The sequence below is a fragment of the Erinaceus europaeus genome, chromosome 14, assembly GCF_950295315.1.
Source record: "Erinaceus europaeus chromosome 14, mEriEur2.1, whole genome shotgun sequence".
NCBI classification, from domain to species: Eukaryota; Metazoa; Chordata; class Mammalia; order Eulipotyphla; family Erinaceidae; genus Erinaceus; species Erinaceus europaeus.
Window position 1 is genome coordinate 14,491,563 of NC_080175.1, and position 24,426 is coordinate 14,515,988.

The following is a 24,426-nucleotide window of genomic DNA, read 5'->3' on the forward strand; positions in this document are numbered from 1 at the left end:
CATTTATATAATCAAAATCAAGGTCAGTAATGAGCACATGGTGTCTCAGTATAGACAAGTGGTTCAGTTCAGGGTTGTATCAAGGTCCAAAACATCCCTGTTAATCTACAGTAACACACTGATAAAAAAAAATCTTTATGTAAGAATTGTGTACTTCAGACTTCTTTGATCACTCCCAATTAACTTTCTCTTCCAACTCACAGAACATATATCTGGTTCATGTTGAAAAAAAAAAAAGGATCAGAATTTAACACAGTAGCATGATCTACTTGCCAGTTGCACAGCCTTGGGAATTCAGCCAGACAAGCCCTTAAACAAAATTCCATTTGCTCACAGCTGATACTGAAACTGAATCTTAAGCTTGACCAACTGTTCTTTCCTGATTGGGTCTTTCTTTTTTGTGTGTGTGTTGGGGGAGCGGGGAGGGTTATTGCATACACATTTAAACAATAGGCCCCCAAACATTTGGATGCTAAAACTTTGCAACAAAAAGACAGTCTCATTCAAGGGAGGTTAACAATGAAGTTTAACTGCCAGAGACTTCTTCAAATGAAGGGAAAACTTCTACACCCTGAAAAGTGAGAGCAGTCTCTCCTTTCTACTCCATCTTCACAACTCTGGGAAAAGTACTTAAAAATCAAGTAAAATAACACTCGGGTGTGAAACAGATTATGGCACCCAGCTGGAGGCAAAGAAGTTGCAATTCTATCCAATTACACCAGTTTAATTGGGTGTTAAAAATCCTGGGTCCCAACAGTAGTCAGATTGCAGTCTGTAATAGGGACAAGTGGCACCTCTGTTGGGAATTGTGATTTGGAGTTGAGAAGAGAAAGTCCAATACACTACCTGGAGAATCCCTGTGTGGGTGCCATTTTGACTTTGAGAATGAACTTGATGTTTGGTGACTTCAAGATTCTTCTTTAAGTTTTATGAGAGCACAGTTTGAACAGGTATATGTAAGTTATTTTAGTCTCTGTCCTGAAATGTCTTATATTTAGACTCCCCATTCCACATCTTACATATTGAAATTCAGTCTTGTAAATTTGTAGAAAATTGCATACAAAAAATTGAATGAATCAGATATAGATTGAGATACAATAGGACAATATTTATAGCCAACATAAATTCTCATAAAGAATTAGTACTGAAAGGAGAAAATGTTTAGGATACATCAAATTTAAAATATAGGTCATAGAATTGTAGTATGGTTTGTTCTCACCAGTGTCCAAAGGCATAAAAGTAGAGTCCAAGTTTTAATGTGATTCCCATCTAATGATGGAATGAGGGCCAAGATGCATCTTCATAGTGGTTTTTTTTTTTTTTTACAATACTTTCCAAAAGTTCCCAACCTCATGTGTTGTTTTTCATATGTAGACATTTAAAAATTAACTGAAAAATTTACCTCTGCTCAGATACGTAGGTTTAGTTTGACTCATCTGACCTCTGTACCTTATTTGCTCTTGTTTTGTTTAATTCTGTTCTTTTACTCCAAGTCATTTCCTTCCCCCTGGCATACTCCCCTTCCTCTCTCTATCTACTCAAGGTTTGTTCATTCTCCAACCTGTGGGGTTTCCTCATCCTCCATGAAAGGTACAGGGCCCATTTCAGCCACAGAACTTTTCTGAACATTTACACCATCATTTTGTCCACACCATTTATGAAGTCTTGGAATGTTAGGAATCTCTCATAGTTTGAATCTCGTCTTCATGTTTAGTAGCCCAGGAACTCGTGGGCTGAGAATTCCTAATCAGCGGTCAAAGGTCAAACGTCAATTCCTATATATACAACAACTGACTTGTCCCAGATATTCTGGGGTCAATTCTAATTCAAATGAAAGTCATTTGAACACCAGACACACAGTACATATTTTGTTCAGGTGTACTTGTTTTGAATTCCAATAGAATAGTGATATTTACCAAATAAAAGCAGAGGATACCCAATCTAGTTTCCATATCAAATAAATGTTGAATCATTTTTTATGTGGCACCAAGGAATGATCCAAGGGTCATGTACAATGTAGTTCTGGGGATTGAACTCAGGGTCTCATGAATGATACAGTGTACGCTCAACTCACTGACCTAGCCCCTGGCCCCTTGAATTAATTTCTATTTTACTATTCAATTTATTTATTTGTTAAATTTTTCAGTATTGCACATGTACAACTGCATGCTTCTTGGGCCAGTTTTTCATTCTTTTGATTTAGATAGAGACTGAGAGAGGCATAGAGGGAGATAGAGACTGTGATGTGTCCTATTGGGTGAACTCTTTATGCCCCATCCCTATACATTTTAAAGATTAGGCAAATTCTAGATTTATTATGGGATATTATTACCCTACAACTGTATCCCTTTATTATCAGAAATGCACACTTAACTCAGCATCTGTTTTTCTGACAACCACTGGTTCAGCAAATAGGCTTTCTGAACTTGAGGATTTTATTTCTGGTAGTACTATAGAGAGTCTTCATGAAGTCCAGTAAGTACTCCCAGTATGGTTGGATTAGCAGCTACAGAATACACTAATTTCAGGATTAACACAGCAACAGACCCTACTTTCCAGGCTCAATCACCTGTATTGCTTACAGAAATAAAGGTAATATCCACATGAATTTCCTTGAACCTCTGCTTTCTTGAGTCTAACATGGAGATAGCAATGCACTCCTGGGCATGGGGAGATAGCATAATGGTTATTCAAAGAGACTGTCATACCTGAGATTTCAAAGTCCCAGGCTTAATCCCCAACATACCAATAAGCCAGAGCTGAACAGTGCTCTGGGGAGAAAAAAAAAAGTGACTTAAAAAAAAAAGTAATAACTAGTTTTAGATTAAATGAGATCGTGTTTTACAGTCTTTGCTCAGTGCCTGGGTCATGACTGTTATTAATATAAAAATCAATGTTTTTTTTTCAGATTCAATCAACAAGTAAACAAATATGCAGAGGAACTTATAGTTGTCCCTATCCCACTCTCTTCTGGCCCCTGTCTTGTCACTTCTGATAAGAGCAGAAAGTACTGATTAGGAAGGGGGCAAGAGAAAAGCTTACTGAGGGAATTGAGAACCAGGATCTTTTAGAACTGTAGGCTGCTTAAGTAAGGTATACCTTGATTGGTGATTTTTTTTTTCCTTTTAGCTAGAGCACTGGCTACTAGTGGTACAAGTCCTGTGCATTGTGGCTGTGCTGTGAGATCTTGTGCAAGTTACAACCAAGAAGCCAACTTTGTGGGAAGATGAGTGATGCAAGCAGAAATGAGTGACCAGGGTCACAGCTAACATGGGGGTCTTAGATCAGTCCTGAGTGCAGGAACCAAGGCCCACACGAATCCTGTGTGTAGCTTCTTCAAATTTCTGCAGGTCTAAAGTGGTGTTTCTCTCCCACAATTGTTTCTACCCTAGGGCAATTCAGAATCTTCTTTTCTGATGATGCCCACAGTCATCCCTTCTGGAATAGCAAGACACTAACCAGACTTGATTTGGGGGTTTTTCAAAAAAACAAATTTGAAAAATATCACCTGGGACAGCCCCAGAAAACACGTCAGTCTGCCTGCTTCCCAGGAAATCCACAAAGAGACATGTCATCTGCCAGTCACTGCCATCTTTCAGCTCAGATGGTGACAAAGTGCTGTGTCGGGATGAGAAGGGGGTCTCATAGATATGCCAGGCACTGAGCACACTGCTTCTGCACAGATTCCATAAGGAAACTGAGCAGGGGGCCCAGAAGCTTCAAGGCAGTCCTCCAAGTTCCTCTTCAGTTCAGTGAAGGTCAGATTATTGGGAGCTCTCAAGACACATTTTTTGGGGGGTGGGGGACACTGGCAAAGGGAGGCAGCAGGGAGAAAACTAACTACACCACTGCTTGGGCAAACCATCCGGGTCCTGAAAGTATCCATCTTGTTTTACTTACAGTGGTTGAGAAACTCAAAGGAGGTCTCCATATGAAAGTGCTTGGAAATTCAGAAATCACCTTACATATTCTGTGTATTCCTGTTGTACCTCTTCCTTCACTAGGGCAAGGAATTTATCCAGATGTTGAAACAGTCAAAGCGAGGAAGAATGTCACCATCTCTACTCACTCTACCCAACTTATACCAGGAAGGCAGCTTGTGAGTCCATGGTAAACAGTTGCCAATGCCTCTTCTACTTATTCCCTGTGAGCTTGGATTGCTTTCTAGCATCTGTTCTGGCTCAGCAAAGGGAGGCTGGTGAGCACTGGAGAAGGAGAGCCTATGACTTTTAGATGGTCCAATTATAAAAAAAAAAAAAAAAAAAAAAATTACTGGCTGGACAGGGGCCATGAATCCAGTAAGGCCAGTTCAGAAGTAGGATTGAGTCCCTTGGTCTCCTCCCTCAATGCAGACCCAAATGAGGTGACAACATACTGCAGAGGGTGAGGGGCTGGACCTGTGGCTTCCCATCTGGTCTCATTTGGCTGTTGGGGGTTTGGCACCTCTGACAGACACATGGAGAACAGCCCTGTCATCTTGAATCAGACTGGGCCTCAGCATGCTGGAGTATGTGTGAGATTTCACACATGTTCGCTGGAGGAAGGGGACTATGGAGCTGGAGAGGAGGCATATTTACATTCTCTGCAAGTGTTTGGATTTTTAAAGGAAAAAAAAATTGACATCTCACAGAGTATGTTATAAACCAAGGTCAGGTTTCCCCCAGTGAGGTATGGAAGAAACACTAACAAATTGAAGAAGAGTAGAGAGGCCGGATTCCAGTCTGATGGACTCAGAACTGCCCACCTTGTTTGTCCAAGAGGTTCTCTTTCTGTATTAACTCTGTCTACTTACAGCTACAACAAGGCTTTCTTCAACAAGACACTGTGTAAGGTAGTATTTCTGTGCTATTCAAAAAGCCTGTTCTAGGCTGGGAATATGGATAGACCTGCCAACACCCATGTCCTTCAGAGAATTAATTACAGAAGCCAGACCTTCTACCTTGTGCACCCCATAATAATCCTGGGTTCATGCTCCCAAAGGGATAACAAATAGAAAAACTTCCAGTGGAGGAGATAGGATGCAGCACTCTGGTGGTGGTAACTGTGTGAAATTGTACCCCTCTTATCCTAAGGTCTTGTTGATCATCACTAAATCAATAAAAAAAATGAAATAAAGAAAAAGCCTGTTCTATTAATACAGAGGCTGTCCCACATACCAAGGATGAAAGAAGAAGTAACTTGAAAATATGTAGATTAGCATCTAAAAAACAGAGCTATTTTCACTTTTATGTTATTTGACTTCTCACACTAAATAAAGATTGCTTGAATGAAAGTTATTTAGAAAAGCAATTGCAATAAGAGAAGTTCAGACACAAGTCCTGATTAACCATAAGAATATGGGTGGAGGAGGTTGGTCAAGAGCTGGTGGCACATAGGAAGGACAGATGTTACTCTTCAACCAGCCCTAAATTTCTGATGTAGGTAATTGTCCCCCAAACTTCACCATCTTGAAAAATGCCATCTGAAATTAGCTGTGTCACTCACACAAGTTCTAGTTTGTGATAGATATGAACCAACTCTTCCATACATAATTTCATTCAGCAGCCCCAACAATCCTGTAAGGGTGGGAATGATCACTCCCATTTATAAAGGATGAAAATAAGACTCAGGATTTCAAACATTCCCATTTCCCAGAGCTTAGAGAAAATAGAACTAGGATTTCTGATTCCGTGGTCCCTTCCCCTTTCTTAAGCTTAGAGATCAAACTAGAGATGAAGTTTGCACGTCCCAGTACCATGTTACTCCACTCAGGTCTCACTTCTGACACTTATTTTGCTGGCTTTGGGGCAAGACACTGAAATTCTCATTTCCTTCATCTGTGAAATGAGTATCACAGCCTGACCCACATTGCCTGCAATATCTTTGCATTTGAATGAAATATTACATAATGGAACACTTAGACTGGTGATGGACACAGAGTGTATGCCAGTTCCCAGAAACTGGGAATTGTTGAGAATAAATGCTTCTAAACTTTCACATAAATCTATTCAAACTTCTTGATACATCTTTTTCTATTTATAGCAGAAACATCACTTTCACTTATCGAATGATTTCTCCTTATTAAAAGTTTTATTTTTCAAGATGGGAGAATGGGGTTAGACCTACCTTATACCTACCTTATTGCAAACATGTATATGTCTTTTCTATCCATCTCCAATTTCTAACAAAGAAGTCATTCCCAACATTCTTGTCAAGTAAAAGTATCCAGCCCCTACCCTGGGATAACATAGATATGACAATATTATTTAAAATATTTAAATACAATATTACTTAAAATAATTTCTTCACTCAGGGAAAGGTGTAAAGAAAAAAATGAATAGGATAAAAATACACTCACAGTGACTATTGGTTATGCTTGGAATGGGGGAGTAAGAATGGTTAGCATTTAGTATTTGTGAGTTTTTAATGATATGTTTGCATGTGTTACAAATTATAATAAGAGTCAGAAAAGCTCTAGACTTTCTAGAGATTATACCTTATGGAGATGTCTCTAAATCCTTTTCAACAGGATTGGTCTCACTTTTCCTTAAACCCAGCTCAACTATCATTTCTTGCAAGAAGTCTTTAAAGGTGAAATTCAGGACCCCTTCCTCTGTATGCCACTGTCATTTTGTGACATAGAGATACAGTAATTTGGCCTTTCATTTGTTCATCCATTCAACAGATGCACTGTGAGTGAGATTTTCAAGATTCTGGAAGGGTCTATAGGATAAAGGTCAGCAGGACTGCTGAGGTGAAACTGGTTCTGGTGGGGGAGATGGAATCACTGGCTGACCTCATGCTCTGTGCTCCAATGAATATGGGATGAAGGCCAAGAGAGCATCTGTTCCAGAGGCACCACACAAGCCAAGAGCCCTGGGAAGGCTTCTCTGAGTAAGTGACCTTTTAGCTGGGAGTTAAGAGATGAGAAGCAGCACTAAGTAGGTGAAAGGGGTAGGAAGAAGACCAGTTGTGTTTGGGAATCAGCACTCAGCAGTCACTGAAATGAGAGAAAACCCAGCTCACTGAAGAAATGAGAATGCACTCAGCCTGTAGGTGAGGGGGCGGGGGGAGGGCGTTGAGGCGAAATCACTTGATTCTTTGCAGATTGGGGATTTTAGTATTATTTTATTTCTGTTGTCACCAAAGCTTTACTTTCCTGGGCTGATATTTATCTTTTTTTCATGTTGTAAGCTTTTAAATAGTGATTTAATATTGATTTACAAAATTATAAGAAAATAGGGGTATAATCTCATAATGTTCCCACCACCAGAGTTCTGTGTCCCTAGTCCCTTCATTAGAAACTGCAATAGTTCTCACAAGGTCACAAATATGGGTTGACTATACATCTATAACTATAAATCCATATGTATGTATATATATTATATATTTTTTAATTTTTCCTTTTTTTTAAATTTATTTTCCCTTTTGTTGCCTTTGTTGTTTTTTATTGTTGTTGTAGTTATTGTTGTTGGCATTGTTAGATAGGACAGAGAGAAATGGAGAAAGGAAGAGAATACAGAGGGGAGAGAGAAAGATAGACACCTGCAGACCTGCTTCACCACCTGTGAGCAACTCCCCTGCAGGTGGGGAGCCGGGGCTCAAACCAGGATCCTTTACACTTCACATCATGTGCGCTTAACCCACTGCACTACTGTCTGACTCCCTTCTCTCTATGTTTTTCTACATTCCTGCCTGCACTTCCTTTCTAAGTCACACCTACACCTATTAATACTTCTGTGTGTCCTCCCTTTTTTCCTCTTCTTCTCCTCCTCCTCCTTCTTCCTTTACTTCTTCTTTTGCTCCTCCTCCTCCTCCTCCTCCTTCTTCTTTTATTTCTTCTACTCCTCCTCCTTCTTTTTGCCTGTAGGATTATCAGTGGGGCTTGGTGCCTGCACTACGAATCCACTGCTCCTGGAGGCCATTTTTCCCATTGTTGTTATCATTGTTATTGTTGGATAGGACAGAGAGAAATTGAGAGAGATGAGGAAGACAGAGAGGGGGAGAGAAAGATAAACACCTGCAGACCTGCCTCACCGCTTGCGAAGTGACCCTTCTCAGGTGGGGAGCCAGGTGCTCCAAATGGGATCCTTGTGCTTCACACTATTTGGGCTTAACCTGATGTGCTACCACCAGGTCTCCCCTCTTCTCTCTGATGAGAAAAACAGTGTCTAGCTAACTCCAGTGTTTTCCAGATTCACCTCCCTTTCCGTGATTCCTGGTGACAAACACTTCAGGTTTTGGTAGAACTGAGATTCAGAATCCTTTGGTCTTCTTCCCCTATCCTTTGTCCTTCTGGCTGAAATTTTTGAGAGAGAGAGAGAGAGAGAAAGGGAGAAATAGAGTGCAGAGAAAAGACATCAGAGCACCTAAGCTTCCTTCAATACGACTGGGACTGGGCTTGAACATGGGTCATGAGTATGACAAGGAACATTATCTAGGTGAATTATTTTTCCAAGTCTAGAATAGGAGACTTTGACCCTTTTCCTAAGAACAATTAAAAACCACTGAGAGATCCACCTTGTGAACAACGTTCACTTCTTTGTCTGTTGTCATTCACTTCCACATTCACACACTGCCCCTACTTCTGCAACTGGCAATTAAAGGTAGTAATTGCCTGAAGGCTGAATGAGCCCTGTTGCCCCCCCTCCAAAGTGTTGATAAAGCCCATGTGCTCCACCTCTCACTCCTCTCCTTTGTCTCCCTCAATTCAGGCCCGCAAGCTAAGAAAAGTAAAACCCTCACAAAGAAGGAGCCACCTGTGAGGCAAAGAAGCAAGGACTTTTCGCCCACCTCCCAGTCCTTCCAGAATATTCCCAGCTAGCACCAGATGCCATCATCGTCATCCTGGGCCAGGAGATGAAGGGACCAAACTAGAGATTCAGGAGGACTGAGTATTTGGCAAAGGGCTCTGGACAGAGCCCTCACTGCCATGACTTATGTCTTGGTCAGTTTTGGGGATGTGATTCCTTCATCTCCTGCCCAAAAAAACATATGTATTTATAGGTTTTTTATGTGCATTTACTCTTCTGTGGCTCTGAAGGAAGAGGTATGAGGGAGCATTTTTAGTGCTACACAAAGATGAAGGCTACAGAAACCCTCCTGACCTCAAACTGACTCTCAGAGCAGTTGGATTCCTTAGCAGTGACTGAGTACTTTTTATAGAACGGGAAGTCAATTGAGAAATAGAAAAAAAAAACTGAGAAAGGAAGGATCTCTGTGCTCAGGAGGGTCAGGTTCCAGGAGCTGCTGGAGAGCTGTTCCCTGTGAAGGGCTTCATGTTTTGTCCACTTGAGTTTTAAATACCTCTCCCAATAGCCATCTTCCTTGGGGACTCCTGTCCACAGGGCAGGGCATCTTGCTGTCAGGCCATTCCTCCTGCTGTTCAATCTTACTTTTCCTTTCCTCCACTTCATCCCATTTCTCTTTGGCAATGCTTTTGACAAGGATGTGCTGATGTTTGGAAACAAAAAGCCCTGTCTTTGCCTTCAACTTCATTTTCCAGACTCCCTTCACCCATGGAAACTTCGAGAAATGGCAGGCTGGAAGGAAGCAATCAGAGGGTGGGAGGTAAGCGAACTGCTGGAATAAGCCATTTCAAAGGGCCTGACTCCAAAACCTTGAGGACCCTGTGGATATGAAGACAGGACTCTAATGCATCTGGTGTGTCTAGGTTCCATGGAGTCTGACTTACACAAGCAGAATTTTCTGGATGAACCAGGATAACAGCTTCCTGGCATGACAGCTAGGACAGAAGGTGGCAGCAGAGCATCAGGCTCTGTGGGCCAAGCAGTCATGATAATGCAGCCAACGCCAACTATTCTCTAGTTGGACTCAGAGAGCATATTTCACAGACCTGGCTGGGGAAGGCAGCTTAGACCATGTGGGAGCTGCGAATCAAGGTTCTGGCCAGTCTTTTAAGGCAAATCCCAAATAGTCAGAAATCTGGGAGCACAGTCTATTTTCTCCCAGAAAAAAAAAAAAAGATTAGAGAAAAAATTCTGTAGCCAGAATTTAATCTAGAGAATAACTTCAGTTCCAAACAGAAATATTGGTCCAAGTTGGTCTAAGCGCTTAAATTTGCCATCTGTCCTGGTCTGGTGTGTGCAGATTTGGGGTTTTTAAGCAATGTGAGGTTAGTGTCATTTCTCCCCCGCAATTGTGTTCTTCTAAGCTCTTTATGCCTGCATTTGGTTTTCCTGTTTCCCTTTGCCCCGCTTCTGATTTATTTGGTAGTGTTTGCATGCGTTGCTTCGGAAGCAGAGATGGAGAGAGTAAGTATTTCTGACTTCGTGCTGGGCTCCTGCTGAGGAACCAATTAAATGTACTGCTCACCAGGGAGAGTGCGATATTTTTTATTACTTTCTAATTTCAGGCCCTGAAATGGCTTCAATGATCAGAACATTTTTCTGCTTAAGAACCTAAAGGAGTTTGAAGGAATGATGCTTTTGATTTTTATTTTTTCATTTTTAACAGTCCAGAATGGACAAGGGTACTCCAAGTGTTCCCATGGGGCCTCAGATTCTTGAAGTGGGGAAAGCAGGATGAAGACAAAAGAAAAGAAAACACTTCTCCCTCTTTTCCAGTAGCATTTTGGAAATTGTCTGGTCCTTTGGGAAAGTCTTTGAGAAGTAAGCAAACGAAGAAAAAAATAAGGATAGGAAAATTAGGACAAAACAATTTCCCTGGATTTTAGATCTTTTTAAATACCAATAGTCAATGCAAACCATGTCTCCCTCTCATTCTCTGATACTAGACTTCCTAAATGCTCATTATAGCAAAAGGGAGAGTTGGGTTTTCTTTCTAACTACTTTCACAGAAGCCTCCGCCCAAGGTTCTAACTGTGGGCTGTTTCTTGTTTCTGTCTTTAAAGAGTTAGCATGAAATGAAAAGGCTTGAAAAAGAGGTGGGAGTGGGATCCAAATAGGTTCTAATGAGGACAGAGGAAATAAAAGTCCAATTCTCCCTGAACATTTGAATTTCTATGTGTTATTTTCTTTGCAGCCAGGAAGGATGCCTTAAAATCCAGAATCTCTCTTGAATAAAACTCAGTACTAAAGACCCAGGGAAACAAGCACAAACTATGAGCCATTCTAAATTCTTGGGGCTGAAGGAGGCTGAGGACTGAGATGTTCTTTATGTCTCTTTCTTCCTTTTTTTTTTTTTTTCCTTTTTCCTGACTTGCTTGTTTAGCCAGGAGGTGATTCTAAATGTCTGTCTGAAGGATAGCCCTGATATTTTAAGAAGATTTTTCCTCTCTGGCAAACATTCCCCCGTTTATTTCAATTCCCATTAAATAATGCTCAGTGGAATGGGTCCTTTCTTCATTACTGGGTAGTTTGTCTCCATGAAACTGATTGCCAAAAATTACTTCTATAAAATGAGACTTAAAAATCCTAACACATTTCATATAATAAAGCAGCTACCATATATATCATTAAGTGACACTGTGTTAAAATCATCTTTCCTGATTTTAAATAAAAATCTCATGAGGACAAAAATGTTTATCTTTGTTGTTTATAGCCTCCTTAAGTACCACTTTATCACGTGATTTAAAACTCAACGATATAATTTAGCAGTCAGTATTTATTTACGTAGAGAAAGGGTGTTTCTTCAACACTTGTCTAAGTTTAAATTCACAAACCAAACCACCTCCCTTCCTCCTTGCCTCCTTGCCTCCTTTCCTCCTGCCTTTCCTTTCTCCCATATTCCTTCATATATATATATCCCAGAAGTTGAACACGTTCAGATTTTAAAGATCCCTAAAAATTCAGTTTCCTTTCAAAAATGAATTGTTATAGATTATTTAAAATGACTACCTTCTTTGACAAGTCTTTAGGGAGAATACTCTATATAATTTTGGCTAAAAAAGCAGTGTTTTAGATCAAAATATACCCCAGATCTAACAATGAGAATCAGACCAATCACAATGAGTGAGTGTCAATACTCAAAGGCTCCCATTGCTGAGACTCTGACTTACCAGGACAACTGTCGGAACACTCAGTAAGTCTTGCCTACAACCCAGTAAACATTCATTGGGCACCCTCTCCTCTTCAGCAAATGACCGCAGATTATTACCCTCTGTCAAGGAGCACTATTTCAACCAACCAGTTTGGCATGTTGTGTTTCACAGTTTCTAAAATGAACAGGGAAGCCAAACAAAAACACAACGGGTGTGGGACAAGATGCAAAGGACAGTCATTTGGGAGCCTCCAATCTACTCCTTATCAAAATTAGCTGCCTGGTTTGTCTTACTTCCATTTTTGAATGCATACCTTTAATTAACCAACCTGTCATTATATGCTGGCAGTGGTCAACTTTTCCAGTATTCTCATTCTAAATATTAGATTTGCTGGGCATCCCAGAACTGAAAGGAGGAGGAGGTAGAGGAGGAGGGGAAGAGAGCAGATAGCTAATTGTTATGCAAAAAGACTCTCAAGCCTGAGGTTCCAAAGCCCCAGGTTCAATCCCCCACACCACCATAAACCAGAGCTGAGCAGTGGTGTAAAAAAAAAAAAAAGGAGGAGGAGGAAGAAGAGGCAGAAATAGAGTAGTAGGTAGATCTTGGGATTGCTTCCAGTTACTCTGGGTTGCTAATGCAAGGAGCATGCACAGAAACACTGCCAGTTTATTCCCTTGCATTGAGGAAAAACTAAACTTTTCCAGGCTTCAGCCAGGAATTTTCTTGATGATACCTACATGAGTTACGAAGCTGACTTCTCACCAGATGTCAGGCACTCTGTCCTTCCTGCTCACATCAATGTTTAACTCACTGTGCCCTTCTAGTTTGCCTTGTCATTCCCCGCCCCCCACCCATTTTCATTTGGAGGTTAAAAAGAAGCAGGGGTTTCTTTGGAAGTCACTTTGATTTTACACAGATTCAATGAACAGACCCATGAAACTCTGAAGAGGATGCTGACAGAATTGATGTAGGGAGTGGAGGAGAGAAGGGGGAGGCAGAAAAGCAGATGATTTAAAAAAAAAAAAAGGCAAAGAAAATTTAAGGATGTATTTTTTCAAAGAGATTTATGGCTGTCCATCTAGACCAAAACTATCACTCAGACTATAGCTGTGGCAGGCCCTTCCTGGGGTGCACTATCTTCAGGAAACACAGCCTGGGAAGGTCTTCACAGGGACTTAAAAAGAACCACAGCAGATTCTTCAAGTTCTATCTTTTCACACCCTGGCTCTCCATTTGGACATCCTATTAAAAATGTCTTCCAACATTCTGAAAGTATACAATTTTTCCAGGCAAAGAACAGCTCAGTAGAGTCTCAGTGTGGCCATGAAATTCTGCCTTGGGGGGGTTTTATTAATAATCATACAAGCATCAGTATCCATCAAGACCATTTTGGAAAGGAAGAGGTGATTGTTCCAAAAAGTGTGTTGGATTTGCTGACAACCCCTGTGAAAGTAAAACAGGATGAGCTTCAGATGAATGTCTAATCCGACTTCCCAGCTTTCCTACCATTACGATCAAGGACACACATCAGTCAGAAGTGAACACAACCCAGCTGGGGAGCAGGATCTTGATCACACCTATACCTGGGAGCTGCTCAACAAGGAGGGAAGCATCTCAAACTTCATGGACATAAATTAGGCATTTGTTCATGACATGGAAGGCAGGGACAGACTAAAGATTTAGTTTGAATTGCATAGCTTTGCTCTTTCTTTCCATTTTTCTCTCTTTCCTTCTTCCATTTTTTTTCAAATTTATTTATTTTCCTTTTTGTTGCCCTTGTTTTTTTTTTTTATTGTACTTATTATTGTTGTTGATGTTGTCGTTGTTGGGTAGGACAGACAGAAATGGAGAGAGGAGGGGAAGACAGAAGGAGGAAAGAAAGACACCTGCAGACCTGCTTCACTGCCTGTGAAGTGACTCTCCTACAGGTAGGGAGACAGGGGCTCGAACCAGGATCCTATGCTGGTCCTTGCGCTTCGCGCCACCTGCACTTAATCTGCTGCGCTACCACTGAACTCCCCCTTCTTCCTATTTTTAATGACATGAGGATATGTTTCTATGAACTATGAGAAGTTTAGGATGAAATGCTCAAATCAATTAATAGATTATTCCCTAGCCAACCCTAGGCAATGGCCCAACAGTGCAGCTTGTTGATTGTCAATTAAGAGCAACCCAAAGAGCAAACGGTGAAGTCATTCCTGTAAAGGAATTATGGAGTGGTCTCCTTGGTCTTCCTCTTTCAGTAAGAGAAAATTGATCATGGGATCTTGAATCTTCTAGTAAGTCCTTTACTTTTTTTTTTTTTCTCCAAAGTTATCGCTGGGGCTTGGTGCCAGCACTACGAATATACTGCTCCTGGTGGACATTTTTCATTTTATTGGATAGGACGGAGAGAAATTGAGAGAGGAGATAGAAAGGGAGAGAGACTAAGAGACACCTGCAGACCTGCTTCACCGCTTGCAAAGCAACCCCCCTGTGGGTGGGGAGCTGGGAGCTCGAACCAGGGGCTCGAACCGGGACTCTAGTAGGGTCCTTGCACTTTGTATTATGTTCTCTTAACTCGGTATGCCACCGCCTGGGTCCCTCATTTATTTTTTCTTTTCATGATATTGTGCCTTACATCCTGCAGTGAGGACAAACTTTTATTAGAAGAAAATTCAAAATTCTAACAATGGAAAATACCACTCGAGAGATGGGAGAAGCACTGCGCAATGCACTGGTCTCACCAATGGATGAGTTATTGGAAGGCAATCAAATGATGCCCGGTATCTTGACAGTATGAAGTAGCTTTGAGGGCATGGGTTCTGAAATCACAGAGGCTGAACGGAGCGCAGTTCTGTTATTTTGTTTGCTCAGCCTCTCTGTATCAGTGTTTCTTTATCTGTGAAAATGAAGATGATAGTATCTACTTCAAAGAGTTGATAAGAGCTCAGGAATCTATGAATGGAATATCCCCATTGTCAGTACCTAATGTAAGATGTTTCCTCAGAATAAGCTACTATCTTCTCCTAATCACAACCAAGAAACATTATGGGATTACATGCTAAAAAGGGGGGGGGGTCCTCTAAACTGATTAAGCAGTAAAAAAAATATATATAAACATATATTCCCTGGTATTTTCAAAGGTAAAAGTCAGAGAAATTTTTTCCCAGGCAAGTCTAACACAGCCAAGCTGACCTAGGATCAAAGACTCTTACCATGACCATGATTGTTCAACAATTTGTTTGGCTTTGTATGTTAACTCTCTTGTCAACCACCAGGTTCCAGATGCTAGCAGGATGCAACCAGACTTCCCTGGACAGATGGCGCCACCAATGTGTCCTCGAGCTCCGCTTCCCCAGATCCTTTCCCCTCTAGGGAAAGAGAGGTAGGCTGGGAGTATGGATCAACCTGTCAACACCCATGTTCAGTGGGGAAGCAATTAAAGAAGCTAGACCTTAAACATTCTGCATCCCACAAGGACCTTGGGTCCATACTCCCAGAGGGTTAAAGAATAGGAAAGCTATCAGGGGAGGGGAGGGGATGCAGAGTTCTGGTGGTGGAAATTGTGTGAAGCTGTACTCCTCTTATCCTGTGGTTTAGTCAATGTTTCCTTTTTATGAATAAAAAATTTAAAAAAACAAAGACTCTTATAGTGGACCTTTCACCAACAAAGAGCTTAGAGGCCCTCACTACACACAGACACACACACACACACACACACACACACACACACACAGAGAGAGAGAGAGAGAGAGAGAGAGATGCACACAGAGAGAGAGACACACACAGAGAGAGACATATACCCATATTTTAAAAATCCAGATACAAAATTTTATTCTTTAAAACCTTAACTCTTTGGTAACCATGAGGGTCAGTTTCAGGACACAGACCCCTGCCCCATCAGATAACAAAACATTGTCATCAGATCTACTGTATCCATGTCTGTCTTATTTGATAAGACAGGGAGAAATTGAGTAGGGAGGGGGAGGTAGAAATGGAGAAAAATAGACACCTGCAGAACTGCTTCACCATGTGTGAAGCATCTGCACTGTAGGTGGGGAGTGGGAGCTCATGCCCATGTCCTTTCACATGGTAACATGTGCACTTGAATGGGTGCACCACTGCTTGACCCCTACTAGCAAATATTACATACCTGTTCATGTCTGGCTTTGTTGGTAGTACGAAGAGTTCTTATTACCTTCTCAAAATGGTTCATGACCTTTCCCCTCAAGGTTTAGCATAATTAACTGCTGAGACTTTAATGGTTAACACTACTGAATACTTATCACATGCCAGGACTGCTATATGCACAGCTTACTTGCATTCTCTAATATAATCTTGGCAACAGCCCTGTGAAGCAGGCGCCATTATCAACTCCATTTTATAGATGAGGAAACAGAGGCTCAAAGACAGTAAACATTTTGACCACTGTTACCCAGATTATTTGATTGAATGTTTGTGTCCCCATTTCAAATTCATATGTTGAAAGTCTAACCCCAATGTTTGGAGGTTGGGGGCTTGGGAAGATAATTCCTTCATGATAGAATTATTATGTTTCTATGAATAAGAAGACAAATCTCTCTCTCTCTCTCTCTCTCTCTCTCTCTCTCTCTCCCCCCCCCTCCATATGCACACATAGAAAATAGGCTATGTTAGAACACTGCCAGAAGGCAGCTGTTTGCAAGCTAGGAACAGTCTTTACCAGAATTCAAATTCACCATCTTTATCTCAAACTTCCAACCTTTGGAACTGAGAGCAATGAATGTTTACTATTTAAGTCACTTAGTCTCTGGTGTTTTGTTCTAGCAACCCAAGTTGACTGAGAATCCCAGCTAATGAGCTACAAAGCCAATTCAGCCTCTGGCTCCAGAGTTCATGCCCCTACAGACTCTAATTCAATAGGCTTTGTTTCAACACTGGCTTTATTTCTAGAACCATCTGACTCGCTTTACTTAGACTTACGATTAAGGAAGAAGACTAAGGAGGAGGGTAAGAAGGTACTAAGAGCTACTCTTTTTGAAAGCTCACCATCTCTGAGTAAACAAGGTCAGATTGAGTATAAGCACACCCTAGATGCTGAATTCATTCATTTATCTCTGCATAGAGAGATGAATTGGAATAAGAGAGGAAGGAAAAGAAGCTGGCAGAACAGAAAGGTTGTTCCCACACCAGAGCTCAGTCTCAAGAAATGAGGAAATAACATTGAGGCCAACTTCCCATCTGAGAAGGGAGAGGAATGTGGGCACCTGGAAGTTAGTCATTTTCCTCCATTCAGTTTCAGTCAGTTGCCCTCAACTCATTATAAACTAGGACTCACTCTAGTCTTTATGGGTCTGATCATCTTTGATCAAAGATGATTCCCTGTGCAATGTCATATGTAGTCATAGCCCTGCTTCTGCCCACCAGATGCTGATGACACCTTCCCTCTGGCTGTGACAAAGTTATCTCTAGACACTGCTAAATATAACATTTTGCCCCACAAAAAGAAAGAAAGAAAGAAAACAAAAGAAAAACTTTGCGATATTTCTCCAAGCAAAAGTTTCCACCATATTCTAGAGTCATGATCATAAGGTGAGAGAAGCAACTGTACAGGCTTAAGCCAACTATCACAAAAGTCTGTTTCTAATGTGAAGTTTCTGGAAAACTGTTCCATAGAATAGTAAATCCTTATAAAGTTGCTCAATACTGGAATTTTCTCAGTTAGGAAGTGTTTGAGGGAAGACATAAGTGGAAGTGACCTTAAAGCTGACAGTTGATGGGGGAGAAGAAACTATGTTTATAGATGTCGCCTTAGAGAATCGGGGGGGGGGGGAGAGACAAGAATATTTAACACAGATTTGGTTATTTCTGAAGCTATGACTTCATTATTAAAAATATTTAAGGTATTTTTAACAAGGTTTCCAGAGTTCTTTCTCTCTGTCTCTCTCTCTCTCTTTACAAAAGATATTGCAAGTGGTGACCTTGTGGAGATCATAAATACCCACTCATAGGACATATAAAAAAATCTCCTGGGGCTTACAATAAAGTTTTCAGTAACAGAATTTTACGTGAATTCAAAATACTGTGTTGTGAACGATTTAGTAGTGAAGGTGACATGTGATAGATGAGTCAAAAATGACTTTAGAGACAGCGAAGTCAAATGATAAAAGGTGCTTGGGAAGAGACTGAAGACATTTTGTGGCCTAAAATCCCTTTAAATACTGGGAAATATTATTTTTAAATTATATATAATAGGCAAAAAAATTATTTGTTAAGTAAACATCTTCCCATCATAGAAATATATGTACTCAGGTTGGTTTTTTTCCTTTGAAAAGTGACTTGTTTTCAGACATGCCTTATACTTTGGTATATACTCAATTAAAGGAACTACTGTCTTCAAGATTCTGTATGAGTCACTGTAATTTGACACACAGCACATGTTTCTGGCTTTAGGAGAGTTTGTGCTATGAGAAGATCAGACTGAAGTTAGAGAATCATTTTCTACATAATTTGGTTTAATTTGGTTCCAGGTGAATGGTTCAGATGTGCTGTGAGGAGTTAGATAGGAAGACCCTATGTGTAGGCCTCCAAACAATCTTCATTGTCACCCCCCCACCACCACCACCACCACCAGAGAGGGTAGAAGATCTAGCCCTCATGTCATTCTATGGTCAGCAGCATATGGACAGCTCTTTCCATCTCTGGTTCTATCTCTTGACCTTACTTGGACATCCTTATCCACTTCTCTAGTCTCATTCTAATGCCTGAACCTTTTCCAAACTATTTTACTACTTTCTCGATTCACTTGCCTTCCCTAGAAAACACCCTCCCAATCTCCAGATTTTAATTCCATCTTCAATTTACCTAGAATGCCTTCCCTGGACTCCCTGATTTTTTTTTTTATTATTATTTTCCTTGGGTCCAGCTCTCATAAAATTGTATGTTACTCTAAGGTATATCTGTGTGTGTGGTGTGTGTGTGTGTGTGTGTGTGTGTGTGTGTGTGTGTTCATACTCATGGACCCCCTAGTGTCACAGTTGATTGATGCATGTCTTTCCTTTTAAGTTTAAGTCTTCATCCTCTTTCACTCATCACTTTATCTCCAGGGTCTAATCCAAAGTTGATACTCAATAAATAGTTGTTGCATGGATCAATGATTAATTGAATGTGTTTTTGCTACAAGGCTTAGCCTTAGGCTCATTTTTACTGTCATTATTAGGCAATAGCTAAAATAGTGTCTGTTTTTTCTATAAGCTAAACACCAGTGTGTATCATCTCATTTAGTCCTCACAAAATCCTACGATGTAGGTTGTTATTTGTAACCTTTTTTGCTACATGGGAAGTGTTTTCTGGGGCCTTAGAAAAGAAATTAAGGAACTTGACCAAAGCTATAGGAGCAGCTAGTATATGAAGGAGCTGGGATCTAATCCCTGATCTGACTCCAGAACACTAATTTCTGTTCTACTGCATTGCTGTGTTCTATTGTATTCTTTTCTTTCTATTCTATCTTATTCTACCCTCTCCAACTATATTCCTTTGTAGCCTAGCCATATAACCTGATATGAGGTCTAGTACCTTTAAGAATCTCTCAACCATGGCTCTCATTTCTGGCCTCTTACACTATTTCTAGCTATCCCCCTGTCATTTGTTAATTGATTTTGGCTGATTGCATCATTCTTATTATTGAAAAACATACCTAGTATGCCTTAGCTATGTTACTCCCTTATTAATACTACATTACAGGGTGTCCCGAGAGGCAGAAAATACAACTTTTGCTTATATATGACATTACCTTTTACTCCTTTATTGGCTGATGACATCACAAGGATCTACTTAGATATAGGAACTCAGAACTGAAACATAAACCAGGGCTGTATCTTATATACCTTTGATATTATTGTCTTGTGCAGAATTTAATCAGTATCTTGCCTCTAACTGGTGATGTTTATTTTAAAATCTTGTGTAACTTGTACAATCCGTGAGAAAATATTTGGTGGAGCCCAACTATCAGTCAGAACTCCCCCCATCTTATTCATCAAACTTCACCTATTGATTTGTGGAAAGAGGCCCCAGCCCAATGGTTCTTCTGCCTATCCTCCATCTTGGAACTGGATTAGTCAACTAATTCAGACCATTGGGTTGCCCTGTAACTTAAAGGAGTCTTTTTCTCAGTAATGCTGCTAATAGCACCAGGTTACCAAAGCACATTAGCCTTCCAATTTCACTCTCAAATGCCACTCCAAAAATATAAGGAAAATCCAACAACAAAGCATCTATGGAATTACAGAAGTATATAAAATTTTTAAAAAATAGCTGCAGAACTTTTTGTTGTGAAACAATGGATCAAGAGCAGGAGAATAAAATAAGAAATGCTAACTTCAATGAAGAACATGATTAGAATTCTTGGCCACTGCCATCTTTGTGCCAACTTAAACCTGGTAGAAGTTCTAATGATATAGATAAAGTGAAATAATGGGTACATTATTTCTAGTGGGATTTGACCTGATTATTTGTTTACATTTCACCCACTGAATAAGAAGCTTCTTCAGAGGAAAGAAATTTACCTCCTTGAGAACAAACAACAAATGACTTGGCAAGGTGTTGACACACCTGGCTGAGTGTATGGTACCATGCACAGGGACCCAGGCTCAAGTTCCCAGGCCCCACCTTCAGAGAGGAAGCTTCATGAACAGTGAATCAGTGCTACAGATGTCTGTTTCTCTTTTCCTCTCTATGTCCCCCTTCCTTCTCAATTTCTCACTGTCTCTATCCAATAAATAAGAGATAAAAAAGCAACAACAAAGGACTTCAGTGACCACAAAAAATTCTATCACTAGGAGAAGAGGCTTCTATCACCAGGAAATCACTCTGAAGTTCTTCACTATCTTCCCCAAACAACTCTCCAGTGAATCTGCAGCTCCCTCAAAGAGGAGGACAAAGTTATAAATCTTGCTTTAAAGGGAAGTCTAGGTACAATGCAAGCCAATGAAATGCTCCATCCTTGCTCTGCAGTCACTGCTATGTATATATGAGTATGTGCACACATGTACATGCACATGTATCCATGTGTGTTCTAGCCAGAAACTTGGAAAAGGAAGTACATCCCTAAGTTTGTTTTCCAGTCATCTAATGTAATGCAGTAGGTTTGGTTAAAAATGAAAGAAAACCTGCTGAGGGTTCCACAGCTCAGGATTAGAGCACTACTTGTGTAAATGAAAAAAAAAAAAAACCCAACTATCAATGGTTTGAGCGAGACATTTGTCTCTTGCCACTGGGACATCGACCTGGATGGTGCATATTGAGACAGCATCTGCATTCTGCAGGGTCTCAGACTCCCAGCAGGATGTTTACTCTGCTGTCGTTCACACATGGAACTTACTGCTCTGTGTTGGTAATTTCATCTACACGCATTGTGCCAACATGCCAGAAGACAGAGGGTGACCTCACCAGTCCTCCTGAAAGTGACTTCTCCCTGGTTCTCGTACATATCACCTGTGTTCCTGTCACATTAACTGGAGTAGAGTCATGGGATGCCCATCTAACTGTGAAGAAGGTTAGGAAACACATTTTGTACTTTGGAAGACTATGTGTCCTCTTAAATGCCAAAGGATTGTGTTGTTGCTAAAAGCAGGGGAAGATGAGCTAGGGTTTGGAACTGCTAGCCATAGAGTCACTCTGATGTTCTGGGTTTCTTCCCAGGTCACACTATTCTCTTCCACCCACAGGGATGCTCCTCTAGACTTCACAGTCAGCCCAGGTGAGCTTCCATCCATAGGAACTGACCCAACCACTATGGTCACAGTGAGTCTCCAGACTCTTGGTTGCAGTGTATGAGGCAGGAGTTTATAGAAAACCTGAGCTGGGGGAGTCGGGCTGTAGCGCAGCGGGTTAAGCGCAGGTGGCACAAAGCACAAGGACTGGCATAAGAATCCCGGTTCGAACCCCGGCTCCCCATCTGCAGGGGAGTCGCTTCACAGGCGGTGAAGCAGGTCTGCAGGTGTCTATCTTTCTCTCCTCCTCTCTGTCTTCCCCTCCTCTCTCCATTTCTCTCTGTCCTATCCAGCAACGACAACAACAATAATAACTACAACAATAAAAACAACAAGGGCAACAAAAGGGAATAAATAAATAAAATAAATTTAAAAAAAAGAAAAGAAAACCTGAGCTGGATCAATTTTATCTTCTCACCCTTAAGTCTGGCTTTAGGATGCAACAATTGTCTTCAGTCTTTTGAGCCAGGCCAACTGTGAATACCATGGAGTGAGTGACTGTCTTCTGTCACCTTTCTAGAAGCATAAAGCCATTCTGCTGATCCCATAGAGAAGGGTAGACAAACCCAGGCCAGGGAAAGTCTGAGAGAAAAGTTGCTCCGGTATCAGATGCCTGACTGGTTCTGGAATTTAGCTGAATTTTCTTCCCTTTATTTATTTATTTATGAGGAAGCCCTAAGTGCCTATAAAAGTCATCCTTTTATAATTTATTTATTTATCGGCTTATCGTAGTCTGAGCAGCTTTCTGTTCTTTGCAGCCTGAGTAGCCTTGCCAGTGACATTTGTCTGTGTTGCTCTTGGTCTGAGTAGAGAACAGTGGCCAAATCAGTGATCATCTTACCCCTGGCTCTCTGGACAAGAACAAAGCAAGTCCTTCATGACCATGAATGCTGAGGCTAATAAGCCTATTAAGATGATTCACTTTGTGGTCTGGGAGGTGGCGCAGTGCTAAAGCTTTGGACTCTCAAGCATGAGGTCCCAAGTTCAATCCCCGGCAGCACATGTGCCAGAGTGATGTCTGGTTCTTTCTCTCTCCTCCTACCTTTCTCATAAATAAATAAAATATGATCCACTTGAACAGTATAAACTGTTCTCCACTCCCTTGCAGTCAGGTTTTCATTAGATTTTGGTCCACTTGGAAAATAGCACACAACACATGAGGCCATTGGAGAGCAATGTCAGTCGCTCACTCACTTTTGCCTTGCTGGGGGACTCAGTCAGGACAAAACATTTGCCTCATAGTTGTTTTAGCCAAGAACTAAGGGAGCCGACGTATTTATCCTCCAGCTCTTGTTAACGATTGATTAAGGACTGTTTCCAGGGGTACAGATGCCCCAGCTTTTCTGGCCTGGCCTGTAATCAACTGTCATAGGTGCTGATAATTAAAACATGAGTTTCTGTGCTCAGAGACATTTGTACAGTATAGACAAACAGTACTACTATATGGGCTCACGTGCAAGCTAAAACTGTGATTAATAGAAATATAATAGTTGGGGAAATGAGAGAGAAAACAAATTTAGCATCCAGAAATGTCTTGGCTTCTTTCCTATGTCAAGCTGAATAGTTCGATTTTTCCTGCATTCCCACAAATACTGTATTTTCCCCAGTTACCCCATGCTATTTCCTTGAGCTATTTTGAGTGTGCTTCTGTTGCTTGTATAAGAAGGGGGCTTCCTTCCTTTATCTGACCAGCAGTCCCAGAGACAGAATCTCAGAATATATCTTAGCTATCCTCTCAGCCCCCTACATCAATTAAAAGTTGTTTCAGATAAAAGCAACACTAAAGAACTTCAAACAAAAGTGAATCTGTGGGGAAATTTTGATGTCTTCAAGAATGGAAAGAAAAGTCACAGAATCCAGGTAGGGGGAGGCAAGAACCAGGCATAGGATCGATCTCCATGTCAAGAACTTCATGGGCATCTCACCAAAGTATTGTCACTATAAAGTAGCTCCAGTCTTTTCTTCCATGTTTGAACACTCAGTCAAGATTCAGTGATGAAACAAAGTTAACCAAACATTGTTTAGATGCACTGGAAAACCAGAGAAAGTATCTGCAGAGGACTCTCCAGAGAGAATGAGAATTCTTGGGAGAAAATGCTAGCAGGAGAGTGGGGCTGGTGGGGCTGATTGCAAATAAGAGGGAAACATACACACACACACACACACACACACACACACACACACACACACCTTATGAATCCAGGTAGCTTGCTATTTAAAAAGATAGAGATAATAATCCCAATTTAAGAAATGCTACTGTATAGGTATACATATGAAAAGCCATGGAAGTCCAAAGAAGGGAATGATGGCACCAAGGCAAGGGCAGACAGGCTTGCTGAGAAAGCAGAAAGCACAACTAATCATGTCACCTGATTTACCAGCTGGTAAGGAAGACAGAAATCACAGCTGTGGGTGTGGTTGAAAAGAACCACCCCATTAACATTGATCCAAGTTTGTGTACAGTTATAACTAGCTTCTTTCTAACCTCTTTTTACATAAGCACACACACATGTACATATACACATAATTATACACATGTGCACATGTCATAAAGGCTTCTGCATAACCACTGATGTTCTTCAGTTTCAACTGAGAAGTATCCAGCCCTCCAAATATCTCCCAGGGACACAGTTTGCTGAGGAGCAGGGCTGGGAGCTTTATCACTCTTCCTGTTGCAACGTAAATTTCCTTGGGTCTCTCCCAAGTCAAGTAAAACAATCAGAGCGAAGTGCTGGCTCAGCATTTCAGTTTCTG